This window comes from Temnothorax longispinosus, chromosome 1 (assembly GCF_030848805.1).
Source record: "Temnothorax longispinosus isolate EJ_2023e chromosome 1, Tlon_JGU_v1, whole genome shotgun sequence".
Classification (NCBI taxonomy): Eukaryota; Metazoa; Arthropoda; class Insecta; order Hymenoptera; family Formicidae; genus Temnothorax; species Temnothorax longispinosus.
In genome coordinates this window covers 3075999-3095107 of record NC_092358.1, presented here as the reverse complement: position 1 = coordinate 3095107, position 19109 = coordinate 3075999, and the positions used below count along the sequence as shown (strand labels likewise).

Here is a 19109-nt window from a genome sequence, read left to right as displayed (position 1 = left end):
TACCCACACGTACGTTGATCGTGGACTCTTAGTCCTTTGTTTCGTACTCGTTTACTTGGAAGACGCGATGTGTTTTTGTAGTGATAAGATAAACACACTAAGTACTTGAGCTTCTCGTACAAGGTATTTTACCATATTAGCAATTTACTTGTCTCAGGGACGTTAGAGGGTCATCCAGGGATTTCGTGAAAAACGGGAATAGTTCGAGGAATGTAACGAAACACGAAAAAAGAGTGACATTTGAAAGAACTTCTTTTTCTGTTCGTGGCGAGAAAAGATAAAGCTCCTCTTTCACGTTTATTATGCGTCACTTATGTAATGACTTGAGAAAACCAGCATTGATCTCTAATAATTCTGATTCACGTGTAATTCCATGTGTGCAATGACTACATGAATTAAAGCATTTTTTGGCGTTGGAATGCCGTAGGGATCGGTCTGAATTTCATCGGATAAGTGAAGGACTAGTACATTTTAGTGTTTCGTGTGATTGCACAATGTGCGAGCGCATCGTCGAACAACGCAGTTTGTAATATTGGTTCTGTTTCTGTATATTCAGAGTGAAATTCTACGTTCGCCGTTCATTCCCGCAACGAATTGCGAATAAACGCGCAAAAGCGGAAAGTCCACACTCGCGGCACAATGCGGAGGTTCGACACGACTGTCGATGACGCAGTAACATCCACCTTTTTTCACTTCCTTACGCGCGAGAAACTCACAATAGTTGTTTTCCCCCGTCGAGTTGATATCTCCTCTCCACTCTCCACTCTCCACATTCCTGTTCGCTATGCTTTCCCAGTTTTAGAACTATGTAAGTAGTTTTATGCAATGCTAGAACATGAATGCACGGAAAGTATCTCAAAAACGGTTTTTTTTTTTTCATGTAAATGATATGATGCGGATTTGTATAAAATTTTGTCTTAAAAAATAGATCAGGTTTAAACAGAATAATAGTTGAAATTTATGTATAGGTGTATACTAAGAATTTGATGGTTTTATTTTAAAAAATCCTATTGCTATTTCAATGTTTTTACATATTTATCAATTTATGCTATCTTTAAAAGCATTTTTTGCAAGTCATCTTCTTGATTGACAATGATATCCAGTGTGCAGAAAACGCGTATTTAAATAGAGACAGTATATATTTCATGGATAGCGAGCGGTGTAATTTTCGCGAGTCCGGCGTTACGGGCACACAGACACGTAATGAAACCCGACGACTGACGCATGATTACATTTTTACATATACCTATCTACGTTGTACAGCATCGAATTCCGCGTCTACATCGAGAATGAACTCGCCCGAAATTGTACCGATTTCAATACTCGCTCTGTACACCGGCCGAAATTCTAGATAGATATACCTTCCCTCTTGCTCTATTATATATCTGCGCTATGCGGATCGCACTCGATACGCGTGCAGTAATCACGTCGAGCGGCAGGTCAGCAGACTTGGAAATTGTGCTAACAGTGACCGTGACCACATCATATGTCGAACGTGCGATCCGAAAGATCGGCGGACCGAGGGATACATCCCGGGCCGCGTGTCCTTTCCGGGCCCCCTTATCGCGGCTCACTCCCTCATTGCGCGCATATGCGCGATATGCGTAAACGTAGTAGAAACGTGTGTACACCCAAACAACCTACGGATAATCGAGGGCCGTGGCTAATGGGCGAACCGTGTCACGGTTTTCGTCGGGGCGTGCAGGTTCGGCCTGCCGGTTCGCGCCTGCACGCCCGCACTCGCGGGGAGGACTCGGTCCAATTGGCACGCATATTGGAATTCTATTACCGGGATTACGGCCGGTAATTGCTCGGTTTAGCGCAATATCGCACGGCCGTCTGTGCGCGCCGTCGAGCCGCGTCGCGACGCTCCGGCAGGCCGACGGCGATCGTCCAGCGCGTGGATTAGCCGCGCGCCTAATCGCCGCTCGCGCGTGCGTTCCCTCATTACGACCGGCGACTAATTAGTGGTGGACACCAAAAATGTTAATCTCCTGCTGTATTACATTATCTTCAAACGGTGCAGAATAATTATAATAAACCGCGCCTTTTTCTTCTACCGAGATGTTACTAATTTTAACAGCCGTTACCAAACAGACGTAATTGTTACGGATAAATGACATTCATAAATTTTTTATCTTAATAAGTATCTTAACTGTAATATTTATCTTAACTGTTGCTACGATCATTTGCAAGGTGCTATTCTCGCGAGGAACATTCTTCAGATTTCAGATTCGCTTTCATAGGAAGGATTATCTAATGAGTTAACAACGCTAGCGTAAACATAGCTGTCTGTTTATTTGCTTCTCTGGCCGTTCGATTTCGATTTGCATTTGAGATACGTAGCTCGAGAGCTCAGCAAGTCGAGCTGTTTGTGATGTACAACATCCTTTGTAGGGCTCAATTAGGAAGTCGCGACTACTAAGACGGAGCGGTTTTGGCAAGTAAAAGCTAAGGTTGATTAATTAATGCAGTGGAATAGTGCAAATAATTAAATAATGCAGGTCCCTGTGGAGATATTCGCGTGTAGAAGTTAAAGGACCGCAATATTCGCGATTAGGATATATTGATGGGAATTACGTACATAATTTCCACTCCTTTAGAAATGGAATTTAGTTCAGGCTTTTTAAAATGTGTAGTCATTTCGATTGAAATATATATCTCATGCAATTGATTATTAAATGAATTTTATAAAAAGGACTTTATGTATATCTCAAACGATTTAATTGTTAGGAAGATACAAGAGGTAGAATTTAAATACTGTTGATAATATATAGTTATGTAAAATATTTTTTCTTTATTTTTTTTTATTAATACGGATTTGATTAACATCAAACAACAAAAAATATATGTAATGTACAGTGCAATGATAAATATTTTTTTAGGAATATATGTCTGACATAATATTTTACAATCCTACGGTTTAACATCCCTGTTTTTCTCCGATATTATACGATAGAAATCACAGATTTATAGAACGATTTTTTTGAAAGTCAGTGAATGACAAGGCGGCGATGGACGAAATCGCTGACGTTTTCGATCAGCCAGAATAAGAATACAAGTCTTAGGAAACGCGGTGGTATTTTTAGAGATTTTCTTCACCGATGCGGCACGGGATTATATAAAATGTTTCTACATAACCGAGAACTCCGCCGCGGCTCTCTGCTTTGGCGGGGTGTCGGGGGGAAAAGCGCTTACCCGGCAGATTCGCGAGCTGGCTAAAGCCTTCCTTTCTCTCGTATTTTTTTGTCGCTTGAGTTTTATCTGATAACGGCAAAAATATTTTTCGGCCTCAACCGCGGAAGGTGATACACGATCTTTTGTTGTCACAGCAGAAAACCGAAGCAATAAATATCGATATGAATTCGTGTCTCTACATTTTTACGATTAACTGCGTTTCGGATCTCCAATCCCCAACTATCGCGCATGAAATTCTGCGTTAAGATGTAAGAATTTATAAAATATTGAAATTCAGATCTCTTTTGTTCATCATTAGGTAAAGTAAATTCTTAACGTTATTTTCGCAATACGAGGAACGTTGATTTGGATCATTGCGTTCAAATTGTAATCTCGTTATCTCAATATTGGATTGTAAATAATCCAATAATCGCATAATACAGATGTTTTGAATAATTACTGGGTTTCCACATCGAAGTGTTCGAATATTTGATTTTCAGAATAGAATTGCGCTATCGCGCCCGAATATTCGACTGTCCAAATTACTTCTAAATTCGGATTCGTTTTACAGACTACGCGTTTTACCTTTGCGGAAACTTCTGTTCCTTTTGATTCGTCGTAACGTACCGCGGGAGATAATCATGGGAAAGCGCGAGTCGGCGCTTTTGAACGGGTTAATTCGCGAAGTGGCATTATTTCCGGCGAGATAGCCACGCTTCGGGTAGGGTCACTTCGTTATCGGGTAACGCGCGCAGTCAACAACGGCGACCTCCGCCGCGGCGCAACGCTGGCAACTTAAATATTTGTCGGAGATTATATTCATATCCCGGGGTTCGCGAGACGACTTTTTAATCAGCTTGTCGGCGTTCTTGCCCGCGTTTCCCCCCCGCCTTTCGTTCCGCCGAATTATCCCGCGGGCCCGCCGCAGATTTTCATTTCAGATTTGGCTGCGGTACTCCCTGCGCGGACTCTGCGGGGAGAGAAAATAGAAGTCCGCTCCCTCATTCTCCCCCTTTCCATTCCTCTTTCTCTCTCTTTTGATTTCAATCTGTTTGACGAGCTACCCTCTCGTACCGTAGTTGCTCTTAGCGTGTGGCGACGACGGCGTGTCTCGGCCCCAAGAAGACAACGAGACAAGACCCACGGCGGAGAGACGTACGTTATCGGGCTGCGGCATCGCTCGAACATCCCCAGCTCCGTCCTATTTTCTCTCTGCGTTCGAGGCCGAGTCCTCCAGACTTACTGGTACTTTCGAAAGACTTCTCGAAGGTCGTCCAAGCGTAATTGCAGAAATCACTCATGTTACCTCCCGGCCGGACGATCTATCTATCGAGTTCCACTCCGGAAAATCTTCGCGATCTCGATCTCTAATTTTCTTCAAGCAGGCTACCACTTTTATCGCTCCATCCATTCTTATCTGTATCTATTTACAGGAAATTTGTCATATAAATATGTAGCAATTCGATTCAGTAATATGTTTTACGTGCAAACGTAATTACAAGGATTTTATCAAATGTGGCATAAATAAATATGATGTACATAAATCATAAAATATCGTTATATTTCTTTCATTAAAGAAAGAGTATTAAAAACTGGTTTATCAGTTTTGGCACAGCCGTTTTATATAAAGTCGTATTTTGGGATGGAATATAATTGCACGATTCGTTTAATTAATTTCGGCTATGAGTTAGAAGCATCATTTATAGATATTGTCCTTTTAAAGTATCTAAAATCGATATCATATTGTAAAATAATGGCACGTGATTATGACTGGGAAAATATTTCAAAGGTACCCTGTACTATCGTAGCGGGTTATTATTACTCGATCGCGAGACCGTAAAACTCGATCTTGCGAACGAAATTACGATCGGTAGGAGACTTTCCGAAACGCGTGCGACTAGGACGTTCTCGGGTGCCATCTAATGGCTGGAACTTTATCGAAAATAAATATTTTTTGTTCCTGCAGCCGTGTACCGTTACGGCGAGAGCGGTTAGTGAGGCGATATCGGTATCGCCTGCACGGCCTGCATCGATTCGATGAAACATTCCCACGAAACATTACCTTTCTTTCAATGGAGCTTAATGCACAGATCCACCCCCGTGGGCTTCGGTTTTCGATCGCGCGTGGAGTTCTCTTTCGCCCTTACCCTACCCACCCTTTATCGTCTTCCTACTGGCAGCAAGTCGGGCGTCTCTCGGCAAAGCGCTTAATCCTCCAACGAGTCGAAAACCCCGATGGTATTACCGCAAACGTTGATTTGTGGTAGCGGTACCGGACATTATTTATAATTTGCGGATATTAATAGTCGGATTGTATTCTTGCGTATAACATCTATTCCCTCGACCCTATCCACCTTTCCTCGTTCATTTCCGCCGTTATTCTTATCTTCGCCTAGCCTGTTTTTCATGGACATGATGTCTTCAGAACGGGATCAGTATTATGATCAGTATTATGGTGGGTATACACTTAAGCGAACGAACGCCGAACGAACAGCGAATCGTGCATTTGTATCTTATTCGTGCTAAGCACACATGGTATACAAATGCACGATTCGCTGTTCGTTCGGCGTTCGTTTTCTAAGTGTATACCCACCCTTAAACACATGTTATAAAAATCCTTTAATCTTAATAATATATTATTTTACCAATTTGCAGTAAATTACTTTTTAAGTATCTTTGCTATTAAAATACGTTTATATTTTATTAACGTATTCTATGTTTATAAACTAATTTAACTTTCTTTGATATATGATATATAGATATATATATATGATGTTATAATTAATGATTGATGTAGTTATTACTTTTTTAAAATAATCGGAGTATGTCATGTTTATAAACGCGAATTTTTCACGCTTTTATGGTATTTTAAACATAGCAAGTTTTAAATTTCTATTAGATTATAAATTTATAATATATTTAGTCACATTCAGAAATAACAACATGGTTCGTTTATTTTGAAGCCAGCATTTAAATAGTTGGAAAATCGAACGTGCTCGATATACGATTATATTATGTAATTATTCGTTTCTTGCCGTTTCGCTCGATCGTGGACGCGGTTTTCAGGCTGCATTTTAAACCCCCGGAACTTCTTGCATATGTATGAGTCGCCACGTTTCTTTTTCGTCGCCGCGTTTCCCGCTGTTCGCATTATTCGTCGCATCCCTCGTCTTCACTCAACGAAAACGCGGAGAGTATCGAAACGATGGAAAACCACGCCGGCGTGCGAGCGCGTAGTCTCGCCCCTGTGAATACGTTATTTCTTCGGACTGTTATTTTCATGGTGGAATTCACGGATATGGCGCATAGATAACGGAACCAGATTTCGCCGTTGCGCCATACCTTACCGCGGAATAATACCTTACCGTCGTATAACTCACTACCAGCGAACCAATATTTTTGTCTGCAAGCCACGCGCACGGCGTCGAACGCGTCTGCTGCAGTTCGTTCCTTTTTTACTTGCGTTTGTCTGCCACACATTACCAATTGACGATGTTCAAGAATTGATATATGCGCGAATTTTTATGTCAATTTATCTTTTTTTTTTTAAGATAAAAAATACTGGCAATTTATATTCTAAAAATGGCTGCAAGACAGAAAAATGGAGGATGTTGCTACTTTATTGAATTTTTAAAGTATATGTCACTTTATTATTAGATGTGTCTCCGACAAAACGCTCCAACATTTCGATGAGCGCGCTTAAATATTTAGAGTTGAGTTGCGCCTCGTAAAATGTTAACAAGCACGGGAAGCTGGTAATGAAAATGGCTGTTGCTTCGCTTCCGCCTTTCTTCCTCAACTTGGCGTATTACGTATTTTGCAGCGCCGAGCCGAGAGTGCCAGTCTTCTGTCACATTGCAAAAGACCAAAACAAATTAGTGGATGTAATGTAATTGCACAGCACCAATTTATTTCCGCTGCGCGGCGAAGCGCAACTTCGCGTTTCGGGCGTTCCGCCGTAAATGAAATTAAGATCAGCACGAAACGGGAATGGTCGCGATTCATACGCGGAGATAACGAAGCGATCATACTTTTGCGAGTTAGGTGAAATGTCAGAGGAGGAAAAATGAGTCCGACAATCTCTTGCCTATAATACCGCAGGCCAGAAACGATTGGTCTTGATTGAATTGTACATACAGAATTGATTCCCTGTCGATATCCACCGCATTCGCTTTTCCTGACATTCAGATTAAATAACGTGATCTATTTCCTTATTCTATGTACGAGCTGTCCGCATCTTTTCTCTATCGACAGCAAATTCTTTGACGAATATGATATTGAATAGACTCTTTGTGTTATTTGATTGAATATTTCTCTCGGTATTTCTTCAATATTTGTTATCTTAATTAATATCATTAAAGACAAAAATAGAGAGAACAAAGTGTTGTACACTTGTAATATCATATCATTCATATCAAATTATGTAGGAGATAAAAAAGAACGTTAGACGCTACAACGAAAACAGTTTTAGGTCTTTCTCACAAAATGTTCAAATGATCTTCGACGTTTGACTTAATTCAAGAGCTCTTAAAAATACTTGAAGAAATTACCTTTGCTTTCTTTACGAGTAAATGCACTCGTTTCAATTCGTGGTAGAAGCATTCGCGCGCTCGAACGCGCTCTTTTAGGTCGGTGTTTTCGCGATTCGTACGCGCGATCGCGTCGCGATCGAGATCCCGGAAAAATCGTGGTGGTAAATGAGTTGAAATTTATGAAGTTCTTTCGAAGGGAGGGATAAACAGAAACTGCCGAGGAGCGGATCGAAGATGTTTACGGGATTCGACGGCGACACGACGCACGGCCGAGTCAGGCCGCGAATTGGAATTCCCCACCTAATAAATCACCGTTATATATGTGCGAACACGACGAGGACGCATTCACAGAGCTCTCGCCATTTCCGTATCCCGATATTCATTGCTCGACATGAGCCACGTCTAGTTATAGACTTGCCGAGAAAGCGAATACTGTTTCGCACTGAGATGTGCATTGGGTGGGATATATAAATTGACAAATTAATAATCTTCGGAGTACCGATATTAAAAATCTATATTGAATAAGAGCACAGATTTTATCAGGAAGAAAAAATCGATTTCCATTTATCGATCTTGAATCGATGGAATCGAGTTTGAAAATTGGATTACATTAAATCAGCGGTGAATCTAATCGAAGCATAAAAAAGCTGAGTGCATTCGCAATTATGACTTTAGCTACTGCTCCTCCATCAGCGCACTTTTTCGACATTTAATAAATTAACTGTCAATTAACTCCATTTGCTCGTTAATTGCACTTGCGACTGAGTAGCCTGCGTATCGAAATGTATTTAATTTTTTTAATAACGTACTTTCAAATCATAGTTAGACAAACATATTTAAATATAAAGTTACGATTTCAGAGAATTAAATAATTGAAATGTAAATATTGTCGTGGATAGTTTTAGGATAAAATTGAGTTAGACAAGTATAATTCAAGAAAGATGAGCATTTTAATATTTAAAACATTGCAATTTTGCTTTTTCCCGGGTGGATTAAATGCGCGTCATCTTTCCAAATAATATCAGAATAAAAAACGCCGTGTCCGTGTTCCGGAACGTTTTTCACAGCCTATCCACTTGCAAAATCGCGTTCAGGACACTGGAGAGAAACTCGTAAACCACGCGGTGAAACGACGGCCGTGTTTCTTGCTTCGTCATTCCCTCGACACCAACCCCTGCCAGCCGTTGTTGTCGACATTCTGATTCGCCGTTAAAGATGGCCCGGTACTATCTTAATGGATATCTAGCCGGCTTCCCGGATCCGTGCTACAACACATGCGATACCCTCTCCAAAATCTCCCCTTCGATGTTCCCAATCGGCACTGACGACTGAAAATTTCTTGCGCTGAACCTATTTCAGGTAACAAATTACATCGGCAAAGTAGTTCGGGAAATTTATAAAATTTATACCGCTTCGAGATTAGATAACGCTCCAGTTTCGCCGACTAACTGATCGTCATCGTTTTCACCTGAAATCATTTGGATTTTAAATACTCGCCCACGCGCGCGCGCGCAGGGTGCTGTTAATATTATCCATTTTCCATCCATTTCCGCGCGGTCAAAATTTCCGATATCGGCTCGGATGGTACGATTTCGATATTAAATTCCTGTTAACGGAAAAAAATATATATCTATAAAAAACTGGAGTGCCACGCGCCAGATGTATTGCATTCGATAGATTTGCGAATTAAGAACTGTAACTTCGTTTAAAAGCTGATACATTCACTTTAACGTGACAAAATGGCACTTTGATGACAGTGACAAACGACAGTAACAAAATTAAAATTTTTATTTTTCTATCTCTTCTGTTTTTATTCTTGAAAGCAGCAAATAGGAGTCTTTAGATAAATTAATCAACGGGAATTAATAAATCTATAAAGCAGTATTTTCATTCGATAAACATATGCTTAATATTTATACAATAATTACTCATATTGGCGATGAATTAATTAGTTTATAATAAAATATACACACACATGTGTGTTTATGTTCTGAGAATATTTTGCCGTTCGGAGGTATTTTATTCGAAACACATCGAACAATGAGGTAGAACGATATTTCCAAACGTAGTCTAGGAAAAATGATTTATCGCGGTCGAATTGTTTCGACGAAAGTCGAATTGGAGCGTGTGTGTACGCGGCGGTGTCGTCGATGACGACGTAGGGATAACAGTGGGTGATTTCATCCGCGATAGGTATATATCTTTTATCCGCTATGCAGAGCGGTCGTATTAAAATGTAAATGCGGGGTAGCTAGTTATTATGCGGAGCGACCGATGCGATCTCCACCGGCGGCGATGCGACCCCCGTCGTCCTCGTGTGTGCCTCGTGCTACACCCCTCGTCGTCGTCCTCGTAAACACCCGATAATGGTGAAACCGTGTAGCCGGCTATCCGCCACCGCGCGAACGCTCCGAGAAACGGAGGACGATGGAAGGAGGGATGGATTCACACGGTTTTCCTGATCGCGCGATCGAAAAAAGTCGGAGTGCCTTGTACCTTTCATGGCATGATCCCCGAAGCATGAATCCTCTATCTGTATCCTCAGATTCGGAATGGACCTACTAGTCCATTTTGTTGTTGGAACATAGAAACCGCTGAATATAGATATATATGTGAATAATAAATGAAATATTTTATAAAGATCGCTCATGACGGTTCGAATATATTTCATTATTTTTCGATACTATAGCATGTAGTTCATTTGTTCTCTCGCAGAGATACTCGCACGTGTTCAAAAACCTATTGTTACGAAGCTGTTCGCGAGTGATTTAGTTCCGTCCCTAGAGGCGATTCTCGTGTCGGATTCGTTAAAGCCGTCGGTACATGTACAATCTATATATATATATATATATATATATATATATATATATATATATAGATATAGATATAAAACGTGTGTGTATATGTATATCCGTCGAAAAGGACGGCGTCCTGCTAGCCGGTACCGAATGGTTTATCTCTGTTCATGTTGAACGAGGAGTTGCGTTTCCGGAAGGTTTGTATCGCGGGGAATCGAATTTTCGAGCACTGCGTTTTACGCGTTCGGGAACGTTAAGTGCGGCGGATCGATGTTACACGGCGACGGTATACGTAACACAACGGCCGTTGTAAAGATATATTATCCGCCGTTGAATTTGCTCCTGGTGCCGATACGGCCGCCGAGAAAAACGTTCCGACACCAACGACTTTCCTGGCAAACCGACTTCCTACATTGTACGGTGTCGCATTGGGGAGATTAACGGAAAACGTTCCTCGGAAAATGGATGTACTGAATGCGCGCGTTCAACCGCACGGAGTCTTTCTGAGAAACCGCAATTTTAATTTTAACGATAGCAATTCTAAGGGGTTTCGACCGATTTTACTTGAAACATAAATGTCCGTGCGTTTTAAATTCTCTATAAGAAAAATTTACCAAACAAAAAACATACATGGTTCACAGATATTTCATCAGATTTTAATCTTGCGGCCTTTGCTATCATGTTTGGCACGTCGCCCGATTGACAGCTTCGCAGATATTATAATAGTCACCTTCTTACCGTTTTGCTATCGTGGCGCGCGTCTCTCGTCGCCGTGCTCACGATGTTATCGCCACCGTCTGTTTTGCGGCGCTCGTATTATTTGTATACATTTTCACGGTTATACTCCTCAGGGTTTCCGTTTTACCGTATAATAAAATCCCTCTCGGTAGACTGTTTCTCTCCTGTCCTCCGTCTGCTCGCCAATCTCCGGTATTCTGAGAGCACATGGGGATATGTCGTTGCGTACGAGGCAACGCACGACGGTAGTAGGTAGTAGCACTCTCCCTGGCCGCGGGAGAGAAGGGTTGTGCGAGAATGCGAGACAGCACCGAAGACGTAGCGCGAACGAGAGGAAGGGAAAACATAGATAGGTTGAGTAACTGCAAACAGCAAATACTGCCAGGTATACCGGCGTGCATTCCCTGGGCCACCCAACGTGTGTATATATACACAGGTCGGCAAACGAGCCACACCGCGAATGAAATCCGTAAGCAGAAGGACCGGCTAACGTCGTGCGTCGATATTTGCCGATCATCGGGCTATGTATCCGCGAAGATGAGCTAATCAGCTGTGGGCTCTCTTGGTGGATTTTCGTAGCTCTAAAGCCGTGGGGAAACTTTGTACACTGGACGAGTGGACGCGCTAATGAATCTGGATACCTGGTTGATCTGCTAGAGAGCACAAGGTGTAAAGGGCTTCGGAGAGGAGAGATGGTTTAACAAAAAGGGAGAGATAGAGGGAGGAAGAGAAAGAGAGAAGGATAGAGACAAGGTTACAAAGTCGTCTGGCTAACGTTGCCCGCAGGTCAGGTTGCTCCATCAAAGGTCAAAGGGTATATTTCCGACGGCGGTGGTATCGCATAAGGACATTTTTATGGGGTACTCCTGGGATCGTTTGAGAAGTTCGTCTCTCTCTCTCCGTGACGTGTATGTAAATATCCGTTTAATAACTGATGTTATTTACTCACGAAGTAACGGAAACTGCAACGAACTTTCCTCGCATAGCTCGGAGACGTGGATTATTGGAATATTCCGATGAATGGGAAGTTTACCAGTAAGGAGAAACGCATAAAGATCAGTGAATTATGGTGATAATTTTATCGGGCTTTCTTAATCACAATGCTTTTTAATATAACCTGGATTCTCCAAGTTCGATAGCTTTAATTATGATTGTTTGAAAGAATCAGTCTTTCAAGTGAGACAATTTGACTACAGCTATCATCAAATTTAATTCAATTGATCGTGGTTAATTGATCTTATGGATGATAAAATTACACGAACATCAACTCATCGTATAAAAAAATCTTTTATTCGTATAAGCATAGCGAATAAAATGTGTTACATATTGCTACATTTTACAAAACTAGTATTTTCGTCAAAAGCTTTTATAACAGGTTATTAAATTTGTGCCGTACTTGTGACACATTTGTATAAAAATGGAATTTTACATTTATTTGGGTGTCAAATAATATATTTTTTTAATTTACAATTTTTTGTATGAATATTGTTTTTTACGATTACAATATTATCTTCACATGATGCTTTACGAGTTTAAATTACCATCTCTCTAACAGCAAAAATATTTATTGTGTAGTTAGAAAAATATGTATATTAAAGTTAGAAAAGAAATTTGCAAAAAGAAAATAGCTGATATAATAAACTTTTGAAAAACAAAAATTAAAGTACAATAATTGTTATTGTTAATTAATTTTGTTTTATCATACAGTTTTATCATACATTATTACACACTGTTTTCACGGATTTTACTTCAAAGTTTTAATTCAACAGATATCATAATATTTAACTAAAAATTGAATCAAAATTAATTAAAGAACTTTATTATGTAATTCACGGGACGTCCTAATTACGGACGGTGATATATGTAGGAATGAGTCGATGTGATTGTACGAAAAAGTTTTAGACCTCAAAGCGCTAGAGTAAATCGCACATTCCAGCAGAGCGGAAAATTCGAAGGCCGATGCAGATCGATATAAGTCGCTCGTTACAACGGCCTACTTCGCGGTGGGATGGAAGTCAGGTCGATTGAGTCAACGATGCGATTAATCGGAAAAAATCTTATTTTTTTTCCTCTCTTGTCGTGTCCGTCAGTCTTGGCGACATGTACAGGCAAACTGGATAATGGTCGTCACGAGTCAGTGCTTCGACATTCTATATGAAAAACGTACTATCGTGTGAGCTATCGTTATTACGCTACACTTTTAGTAAGCATAATCGATAAATTCGCGATAAATAATATCTCCCATGTAAAAAGAGAGCGCGAGTTCGTACGGGAGGGTTTCTATCTATAAATATACAATTTTCAATCCGATATAACTCTTTTAGTTAACATTTTCTTTTATTTTTCTCTTTTAACTGACATAATATGATCTCTCAGACCTTTACAGATTTTGTGGTTGCAAAATCTTCATAAACAAAGTTTATCTTATTATTACTTAATATGATTATTTAAAGAAGAATATTTAGTAAAGAATATTAGCTTTTTATCTTATTTTTCATGGATAAAACATTTCATAAAGAAAGAAGATATTTTGAAAGCAGCGGTTCTCCGTGAGATCGCGGCATGTCAGTTAAGGATTAAATAAAAGATTTTCTTTAGAGAACAGTATTATGGAACGTTTTTCTATCGCGTAATTTCTTTGTTTCTCTTAGGTTTGCCTCAAATATGAATTTTAAAATTGTAAAATTAAGTAAAGACAAGAGCGCTTTTACGCGGTCTTTCGATACGGCTCGTAATCAGGTCTCGTACGCGAGCCTCAATTAATATCAACTTAATTGTCTGGTAAAATTCTTTGTAAAAAGGACGTCGCGAAAAGGATCTCTCTCTCTCAACGACTGCCTGGTCCGATCTTAACCGGCTTCGACGGTCTCGCGACCCCGCGTTTCATACATATTTCGAGCGACGGTGGCAAAGGGAGTATTCCGCCGTCCTGGGATATCGTGGCACCGCTAAATATTCGAATCGCCATTCGCGATACAAGAGATTATTAAAATATTTAAACGAGCCCGTCGACCGGTCGTTACGATGGGAGAGATCTGTAGGGGAAGGCAAGGTACTCTCTCCCACCTCCTACCCCCCAACCTCCCCCCGCGAGTAGGTTCTCAATTAAATGCTAACGAGCGAAGAGCTCTTTCCACTTGAATACTGCTTCGATGGAAGCTGCAGCAGTTCACCTAGCCCGTTCTACTATCGTCCTCCTCTTTGCCCTCTTCGCATCTGTACTCCGTATACCCTTCGTGTCGTTTCCCACCTTCTCGTCGTCCCGCTCCCGCGCCCTCCCGCACCTTTTACACGGCGACATTGTTTTAACGAGACTGGGAACGTGCAATTTGTTCGTCCCGCGCCCGGTCCGTCCGTGGTGAGAGAGCTGCGTTCGGCCGTTATACTTTGCCATGCACTCTCGCGCGCTCTCGCTCTTCCCTCGGCTTTCCTGCCGCGCTCGCAAAATCCGCCCTACTTGTTCGCAACGCCAACGGCGCGCTCTTACGCGCGTGCATCAGCACTGCACCGTTACTGTCGCCTCGTCCTATGGAGTGCCATCCCGGCGTGAAATAATTTCTTTTTTTTCCTTTCTTTTTGAAAACTCGCGAACGCGCCGCACCGTTTGCACTTGTTATGAGTCTCTTGACGCGCCGGTCGCGGAATTACGAATAAAATTACGGTTCAGTTTGGACGCCGCTTCGTTAGTGTCTTTGCATCACGGCGCGACCTCATCGAGAACGAGAAAAATACAGAAAAATATGCATGTTATTATTTGTATGTCGCAGTGTATGTTTCCTTTGCGCGCTAAATGCAGTTTTGTCTCGCAAAGCATCAGGGATGGCCAAAATTTCCCAGTGTTGGTACCACCTAAATTTCAATGTCTACTAAATAGCGTAATTTTAACGAAAAGACATTTCTAGACTATTTTACTATAATTGGACGCAATTCTGCAATGCGGAACCAACTCCAAAATCTTGCTTTTCCGTTAGCGCAAATATCGCGAAACATTAGAAATTCTGCGCCAACATTATCTCAAATATAATTTCCAAACTATAATCCTCTTCAAGTACAATTTCATGTGTTATATGTGCGTTTTAAGAAAATTTTCTATCCACAATACAGAATAAAAATTAATATAGAACTAAAAATCACGAAAATGGCGCTTTATGCCTTATTACATAACTACATCCAATTATACCATGAGTTAAAATTTATATATGACCTATGATTTTCATTATTTTATGTTCATTATTTCTAATGAGACGTATGTAGGTATATACACATGGTTTTCATTATAACGGTCACAATTTTTTAGATACTTGCGGCAGTTAAATAAAAAAATTGTAAAGAAAACATTTATCTGTTTTACTTGTAACTTCAAAAAGTCGAAAATCTTTATTCGTTAAATGAAAAAATTCAAAATTATTTTGATTTTTAAAATGATATACGATTTTTTAAATAATATCGTAAGGCACATTAGAAGATGAATTCAATGTTTTACCGGACATGTCGAGTTTGTTGATATTTAATATCGAATTTATTTGATGTAAAATAGCAAAACGTATTTTATATGATTATTCAAGTTTTGGCTCAATTTAACTAAAAATGTTGAATTTTCATGCTATTTAATCATTCAAAATATTCTGGAAGTTTTATGAAAGAATAAATAATAATAAGAGCATATATAATAACACAAGAATGAATAAAAAGAATATATAAATAATTTTCGATTTTATTAGATCACAATTTGTAGCTTGAGTGAAACAGATGAACATTACAATTATTTTTTAAATTGTCGCAAGTGTCTCAAAAATTGTGTCGACCACTACGATAAATATATATTTGTATATATATTTTTATACAATTTTAAAAATAGTATTTTTACGAGAATAACAAAGTTTTACATATATTTGATTTCTGTAAGATCTGTCATCGGATAAGATCCATAAGGAGATAAAGTTTTGTCTATGAATGAAAATTATATCTCTCACACAATCCTCGATTCATACATTATATCGAGGTAAGTGGCGCTCGTTTCATTTGTCAAATATAATCTGCGCTTCATTAATGCGTTGGGAATACTTCTCGTATAACTGCCACGTTCATTATTAAAATCCGGGACACAGATTAAAGCAGCCGATGAATAATTCAACCGAATTATGAAGAGTATCGACGCTAGCTACGAAATTCTCCGACTCTGCGAAATTAAGCTACGCGCGTCGATTTTACATTGTGATGTAAATGTGCTTGCGCATTGATCACAAGCGACGTCCCTGCTTTTTTATGCACTATATATGCACTATATAGTTGCGCGCGTGTGTTGTGTGTGTGTGTTTCGAGCGTTCCTGCGCGCGCGTCTATCTTCCAATATCGCGAGAACGCAACGGAACTTTTCTCGTAAAAGTCTTTATAAGATTTCTTGTAAAGGTTTCGAACTTTTCTGCCGCTTCTGATACTTATGTATATTTATGCATTATTTATCATAATGTATCTCGCGCAGTTTATGTATATTTCTGTTACCGCAAAGCCTCGGTAGCGAGAAAAAAAAGAGATCCGCGCAGTTACCATTTTTCTTGGTAAACTCGTGCGCATTCCGTGGCAAGACTCCTCACCGTCGCGAAAATCAAGCAATTACAATTGTGGATATGCGAAGTTGTCTGCGAAATATCATTATATAGTTATCGCGAAATTACGCGTATTTTAGCAGAATGATCTATTTCAACATTCGGAAAACTTGCAGTGTAGGGCAAATCTTTTTCACAGTATATTTTACATCTCTTATACTATTATTAAATATATAAATAATAATAATAATAAAGAATTATTGAAATGATTAATAATTTGTGAATAATTCTACGCGTATAACTTCTGATATAAAACTGCTATTTTTTAAAGGAGCTCTACGTGATATGTTCTACTTGCCAAGAGTTTTTTGTACTACAGATTGCAGCGAATAAAAATTCCATAGATACTTCGTCGGGCGAAACCCGTTTAATTTAAAGTCCCTCGGACATTCGTGAAACCTCTAAGCTGTCATCTCGTCTTCGTTGACGAATTCCCTCGGCGGATTAGCCGCGACCTTGGAATGTAGCGTATTAAGAATATCTTCGTCCCGAGAGAAAGCCTGTCTTCTCTCTTCCCTCTGGCCCTCTGGTACATCTCCCTCCCTGAAACTGAAAAAAAAATGCAATCTCGACCTGCCGGCATTTTTACTGCCTGTGAAGCAATGCATTTTTCTGCCGGTGGAAATTTCATAAACTCTTATATTTATGCGCGACACAAAAGAATAGCATTTGGTTCTTATACGTGGAATTTGGTAAATTAAATAGATTTACATCTGCATAATGTCTGTAGCGTGTTCCTGTATGTGCATGTGAAAGTGCCGACAAAACAATAGGGAAATGAAGTAATTTTCTGAAAGCGGTGAAATGATTGTTGGATCAAGACCAAATTTCGAGAATCCTCTATACAAATTTCAAAACTAGAGTCACAATTAATATGTAATGCATTTTAACAATTTAATTAATGATATCCAATGCATATAAAATTGAAGTGCTTAAGTGCATTAAATATAATGCAATGCGTTTACTTCTATATTTTTATCTACAACACACGATCTTAATACGATAAGAAAGAACCGATTACGTCATTAAAACTTTACTTGTAATACTTTCGTTATTAAACGCAAGACTTTAAATAAATGATATTATAATTATTATTGAAGAGAATGTTTAAATAAAATTGAAGAGTTTTTCGTCTCTCGCGTTCTAGCTCTCTTCGAACAATCGAGAAGTGTTTTACCGAGTTATGGTGCCAGAAACTGCCGAATGGCGGTGAGTAAGAGGCGAGAGTGGATACACTGGAGTTAAATTTTAATTTGCAACTAGTTAAAAAGTTAACGGGAGCGGAGTGCTCGTTGGCGGCACGATTATAATGTAAGAGGAGCGAAGTTCTCTCGGCTTAAGGCACCTCTTCCTCCCCTTTGGCGAAGGACATCTTTTCTTTCGTTTTCTTTAACTGTAGAATTACGCAAATATCATAGATAGAAATTCGCGACGCGTCAATTGTAAGTCCTAAATCGTTCTTTGATATGACGCTCGAAAGGTTTGTTTTCTTCGCTCTTGAACGATGTATCCAGGTACCTGAGAATTCTTAATAAATCTGAAAAGAGTTGGATTAAAAACGAAACGCGAAAGAAACGTACTTTGCTGCGAAACGATAACGTAATAATATAACTGTAATAATTGCTCGCGACAATGGCGGATGACGCAACAATGCGTCGAGTGTCTTCTTGCATCTAATAGACGCTCAAACGACCTGCTTCGCTTACTTTTCTTCCTAATTGGTCTTCAGCGTCGCGCGATGGTCGGAGGTATCCTCTGAACGAGAATCGTACCGGCCTTTGTGTAACGTTACAAAAAGCGATAATATTTTTATTTTATAAATGCATGCAGAATATCTACATTCTACATTCATGAATATCGCAGTTGATCCAAACACACATAGAGGGAATCTTTTATTAATTTACAGGAAACGACACTGCATTAATAAAGATATTTTTTTCAATAACAAAGACTGATCGCGTTTTTTATCAGATTTATAAATCTGAATATATTAAAATATTAAAATATTATAAATTGAGTATTATAACTTATGTAAAATCTAAATAATAAGTTGAAAAGGAATATTCCTTTTTAATGTTTAATTGGTTATACGTTTTCCTATGAACCGTTATAACAAAGTGCAGGAACGAATTGTGTAATTAATTAAAGATTAAAGGGGTTTTTTAATAATATTTTTTTTACGTAATAGCAGATGTGTGAATAATTAGCAAAATGGAAACTTTTATAAATGGTAAATGTTGGCAAAACATAATTTCAAT

The 19109-nt window shown here is 39.4% G+C and overlaps 1 long non-coding RNA gene across 2 annotated transcripts in view; it reads right to left on the bottom strand.

Annotated features, from left to right (window-relative positions):
- Positions 1–12513: 12513 nt before the first annotated feature.
- LOC139809354 (uncharacterized) overlaps positions 12514–19109 on the bottom strand; it is a 115794-nt gene continuing 109198 nt past the window's right edge. For both annotated transcript variants that reach the window (XR_011731090.1, XR_011731089.1), the window contains exon 3: positions 12514–17400. This is a non-coding gene — a long non-coding RNA (uncharacterized lncRNA). The remainder of the gene's footprint in view (positions 17401–19109) is intronic.